The sequence below is a fragment of the Oncorhynchus mykiss genome, chromosome 9 (assembly GCF_013265735.2).
Source record: "Oncorhynchus mykiss isolate Arlee chromosome 9, USDA_OmykA_1.1, whole genome shotgun sequence".
Classification (NCBI taxonomy): domain Eukaryota; kingdom Metazoa; phylum Chordata; class Actinopteri; order Salmoniformes; family Salmonidae; genus Oncorhynchus; species Oncorhynchus mykiss.
In genome coordinates, this window is record NC_048573.1 from 72,450,949 (window position 1) to 72,456,948 (window position 6,000).

A 6,000-nucleotide genomic window follows, 5' to 3' on the forward strand; every position below is an offset into this window, starting at 1 on the left:
TGGAGGTGTCATAATACCCATAAAACCTAGTGGTCAAACAGGGAGATTCCAATCGTTTTTCCACCATTCATTTTTCCCATGGGGGATTTTAGAAACACTTAAAATAAGGCCTGTGTTTCGTGTAGGCTCACGTGACGTTTTTATAACCATGTAAATCTCTCTCAGACAAGGTGTCTTGTCACTATATTTGCCTATATTTACCCCCCAACAAATGAAATGTGAATATGCTGCTAATGTGGCTATCATAAAGAACAAGGAATGCCAGGATGATCTGAACGAGACTGCCACATCGAGGCAAAGGTAAGAATCTCTGGAATAACTATCTAATGTTAGCTAAATCTAGTAATTAATTAGTTGACAACATTTCTTTAGCAGAGGTCCCAGCTAGAGATTGGGTGCGGGATATTGCAGGGATTTGTAATCTTGCATGATGTCTACTTTGATGCTAATTAACCATTTTGAATCTGAGAGTAAATAGAGCCGATTTTATATTGATAGAAGTCACCTTGTCCGAGAGAGATTTACGGCGTTATCAAAACGTCACGTCAGGGTAAAGCCTACACGAAACACAGACCTTATTTTAAGTGTTTCTAAAAATCCCCTATGGGAAAAATGCATGGTGGAAAAATTATAACCATTTCCCTGTTTGACCATTAGGTTTTAGGGGCATTATGACTCATACAGTGGTGCTGCTCATGACTCATACAGTGGTACTCTATGGTGCTACCCATGCTAATATGGCCTATTGGCCACAAGAGGCCTCTATCATTCTCCAGCGTCAAGCTCATTCCACTGAGCACTGAGTGTCTGCGGGCTTCCGCTCATCCCTTGTACTTGATTGACGAGTTAAGGTCACTAATTAGTAAATAACTACCCTCACCTGGTTGTCTAGGTCTTAATTGAAAGGGAAAACAACACAAAACCAGCAGACACTTGGCCCTCTATGGAAGGAGTTGGACACCGCTGCTCGAGTCTCCCTACTGAGCAACTCACCATAGAAAAGTTCATGGGTCTACAGGAAAGAATCTCGATCGTATACTCCTCATGTCCTCTCCCCTCGCCTCCTACTCAAAACCCATTGGAAGAGAAGGTCAGAGGGGAGGGACATCTGACTTTATCATCCAATGTGTTTTGAGAAGGACGCGATGAGGATGCAATAGAGATTCTTCCCAGGACTTCACGGCCCGAAACATTGCAAGGAATACTGTCCAAAGATACTCTTCCCTCTTAGGCCCCAGAGCCTGTAGGGATCGGAGTTGAGTTAGTTTGGACTGTGGAATTAACTCTCTGGGGAATTAGTTTGGACTGTGTAATTAACTCCCTGTGGTGTTAGTTTGGACTGAGTAATTAACTCCCTGTGGTGTTAGTTTGGACTGTGGAATTAACTCTCTGGGGAATTAGTTTGGACTGAGTAATTAACTCCCTGTGGTGTTAGTTTGGACTGAGTAATTAACTCCCTGTGGTGTTAGTTTGGACTGAGTAATTAACTCCCTGTGGTGTTAGTTTGGACTGAGTAATTAACTCCCTGTGGTGTTAGTTTGGACTGAGTAATTAACTCCCTGTGGTGTTAGTTTGGACTGAGTAATTAACTCCCTGTGGTGTTAGTTTGGACTGAGTAATTAACTCCCTGTGGTGTTAGTTTGGACTGAGTAATTAACTCCCTGTGGTGTTAGTTTGGACTGAGTAATTAACTCCCTGTGGTGTTAGTTTGGACTGAGTAATCAAATCAAATCAAATCAAATTTATTTATATAGCCCTTCGTACATCAGCTGATATCTCAAAGTGCTGTACAGAAACCCAGCCTAAAACCCCAAACAGCAAGCAATGCAGGTGTAGAAGCACAGTGGCTAGGAAAAACTCCCTAGAAAGGCCAAAACCTAGGAAGAAACCTAGAGAGGAACCAGGCTATGTGGGGTGGCCAGTCCTCTTCTGGCTGTGCCGGGTGGAGATTATAACAGAACATGGCCAAGATGTTCAAATGTTCATAAATGACCAGCATGGTCGAATAATAATAAGGCAGAACAGTTGAAACTGGAGCAGCAGCACGATTAGGTGGACTGGGGACAGCAAGGAGTCATCATGTCAGGTATTCCTGGGGCATGGTCCTAGGGCTCAGGTCCTCCGAGAAAGAAAGAGAGAATTAGAGAGAGCATATGTGGGATGGCCAGTCCTTTTCTGGCTGTGCCGGGTGGAGATTATAACAGAACATGGCCAAGATGTTCAAATGTTCATAAATGACCAGCATGGTCGAATAATAATAAGGCAGAACAGTTGAAACTGGAGCAGCAACACGGCTAGGTGGACTGGGGACAGCAAGGAGTCATCATGTCAGGTAGTCCTGGGGCATGGTCCTAGGGCTCAGGTCCTCCGAGAGAGAGAAAGAAAGAGAGAAGGAGAGAATTAGAGAACGCACACTTAGATTCACACAGGACACCGAATAGGACAGGAGAAGTACTCCAGATATAACAAACTGACCCTAGCCCCCCGACACATAAACTACTGCAGCATAAATACTGGAGGCTGAGACAGGAGGGGTCAGGAGACACTGTGGCCCCATCCGAGGACACCCCCGGACAGGGCCAAACAGGAAGGATATAACCCCACCCACTTTGCCAAAGCACAGCCCCCACACCACTAGAGGGATATCTTCAACCACCAACTTACCATCCTGAGACAAGGCTGAGTATAGCCCACAAAGACCTCCGCCACGGCACAACCCAAGGGGGGGGAGCCAACCCAGACAGGATGACCACATCAGTGAATCAACCCACTCAGGTGACGCACCCCCTCCAGGGACGGCATGAGAGATCCCCAGTAAGCCAGTAACCCAGCCCCTGTAATAGGGTTAGAGGCAGAGAATCCCAGTGGAAAGAGGGGAACTGGCCAGGCAGAGACAGCAAGGGCGGTTCGTTGCTCCAGAGCCTTTCCGTTCACCTTCCCACTTCTGGGCCAGACTACACTCAATCATATGACCCACTGAAGAGATGAGTCTTCAGTAGAGACTTAAAGGTTGAGACCGAGTTTGCGTCTCTGACATGGGTAGGCAGACCGTTCCATAAAAATGGAGCTCTACAGGAGAAAGCCCTGCCTCCAGCTGTTTGCTTAGAAATTCTAGGGACAATTAGGAGGCCTGCATCTTGTGACCGTAGCGTACGTGTAGGTATGTACGGCAGGACCAAATCAGAGAGATAGGTAGGAGCAAGCCCATGTAATGCTTTGCAGGTTAGCAGTAAAACCTTAATTAACTCCCTGTGGTGTTAGTTTGGACTGAGTAATTAACTCCCTGTGGTGTTAGTTTGGACTGAGTAATTAACTCCCTGTGGTGTTAGTTTGTGAAAATAAGATGTGCAAGGAGCCCTGACTTGTTACATGTCATTCTGGGTCCTGTGCTGTCCCAGTCATGTTATAACCCTATTGATGTGGTATATGAACACGACACTTCACAAAGACCCCACTAACTGATTCAAGGTATTCCTTATGTAGATGTCAAGTGCACTTGATATCATTCCTTCCTACTTACCGTTATGCTAGCTTTCTATTTGATTCAGATGTACTGTGTTGCACTGGTGACTTCACTGTAAAAATTTATGTATTTGTTGATATGATACACCGGTAGAAGGACTCTACTGCCATCTAGTGACTTCAATGCACACAGTTCTGAGATTATACCTTAGTTTGTGTTAAGAGACACTTTTTATTCAAAGTGACTGACTTGGAATCCTGTGCAAATAATAGGAGACAGACACAGAGAAGTCACTTAACGTGATCATGATTTATAAATGTATAAAATCCCAGTGTTCTGCTGTTATTCTGCAATAGCTCACTCATTTACGTCTTTCTTTTCATCCGGCTGATGTTGATTCTTATCACCTGATCGTAATATCATTTTAATTTGACCTATGACAAGGTCAATAAATAACCTTATTTGTCCATGAATGTGCAACGTGATGAAGTGTTGTCTGGAAGTAAATCAGCTCTTGTTCCATGTTCCGGACTTGAATTACTCTCCACTTAGCTGTCCGGGAGCACAAATCCTGTTTCCCCCTGTGTGGGTGGGTGTGGCTGGATATAGAGCAATATGCTGAGAATGCTGATATATCTCTGGCTATAGCCTCACTAAACCGAGTCCGGCCTCACCGTGTGTGTGTGTGTCTCTGTGTGTGTGTGTGTGTGTGTGTGTCTCTGTGTGTGTGTGTCTCTGTGTGTGTGTGTCTCTGTGTGTGTCTCTGTGTCTCTGTGTGTCTCTGTGTGTGTCTCTGTGTGTCTCTGTGTGTGTGTGTGTGTGTGTGTGTGTGTGTGTATACGAGCCGGACGACAGCTGAGATGTGCTTACAGTGCTCCTCTTTTATTTTCTGCCTGACTGTCTTTTTAAAAAGCAGCATTTCAGCAGCAGGATCGATAGAACGTCCCAGTCTACAGCTCTACAGTTTTACAAAAAAACACTGTGTTTCTATTGGAGAGAGAGAGAGAGACCGAGAGGAAGTGTTATATTGCAGTGAGAGGGGAAGAGAGAGCGAGAAAGGTAGAGTGTTATATTGCAGTGTGAGAGAGCGAGAGCGGTAGAGAGACACTGTGCTTCTATTGGAGAGAGAGAAACGCACACATTTATTTCCACAGGGCCGTGGGGTGAGACAAGGATGCAGCTTAAGCCCCACCCTCTTCAACATATATCAACAAATTGGCAAGGGCACTATAACAATCTGCAGCACCTGGCCTCACCCTACTAGAATCTGAAGTCAAATGTCTACTCTTTGCTGATGATCTGGTGCTTCTGTCACAAACCAAGGAGGGCCTACAGCAGCACCTAGATCTTCTGCACAGATTCTGCCAGACCTGGGCCCTGACACTAAATCTCAGTTAGACCAAAATAATGGTGTTCCAAAAAAGGCCCAGTCACCAGGACCACAAATACAAATTCCATCTAGACACCGTTGCTATAGAGCACACAAAAAACTATACATACCTTGGCCTAAACATCAGCGCCACAGGTAACTTCCACAAAGCTGTGAACAAGCTGAGAGACAAGGCAAGAAGGGCATTCTATGCCATCAAAAGGACCATCAAATTTGACATACCAATTAGGATCTGGCTAAAAATACTTGAATCAGTCATAGAGCCCATTGCCCTTTATGGTTGTGAGGTCTGGGGTCCGCTCACCAACCAAGACTTCACAAAATGGGACAAACACCAAATTGAGACTCTGCATACAGAATTCGGCAAAAATATCCTCTGTGTACAACGTAAAACGCCAAATAATGCATGCAGAGTAGAATTAGGACGATACCTGCTAATTATCAAAATCCAGAAAGGTGATGTTAAATTCTACAACCACCTAAAAGGAAGCAATGCTCAAACCTTCCATAACAAAGCCATCACCTACAGAGATAAACCTGAGTCCCCTAAGCAAGCTGGTCCTGGGGCTCTGTTCACAAACACAAACACACCCCACAGAGCTCCAGGACAGCAACACAATTAAACCCAACCAAATCATGAGAAAACCAAAAGATAATTACTTGACACATAAGAAAGAATTCACAAAAAACAGATCACAACTAGAATGCTATTTGGCCCTAAACAGAGAGTTCACAGCGGCAGAATACCTGACCACTGTGACTGACCCAAACTTAAGGAAAGCTTTGACATTGTACAGACCCAGTGAGCATTGCCTTGCTATTGAGAAAGGACGCCATAGGCAGACCTGGCTCTCAAGGGAAGACAGGCTATGTGCACACAACCTACAAAATGAGGTGGAAACTGAGCTGCACTTCCTAACCTCCTGCCCAATGTATGACCATATTAGAGACACATATTTCCCTCCGATTACACAGACCCCCCCAAAAAAAATTGAAAACAAACCCAATTTTGATAAACTCCCATATCTACTGGGTGAAATACCACAGTGTGTCATCACAGCAGCAAGATTTGTGACTTGTAGCCACAAGAAAAGGGCAACATTGTGTATAGCCATAATATGACATTTGAAATGTTGGCAGGTAGCCT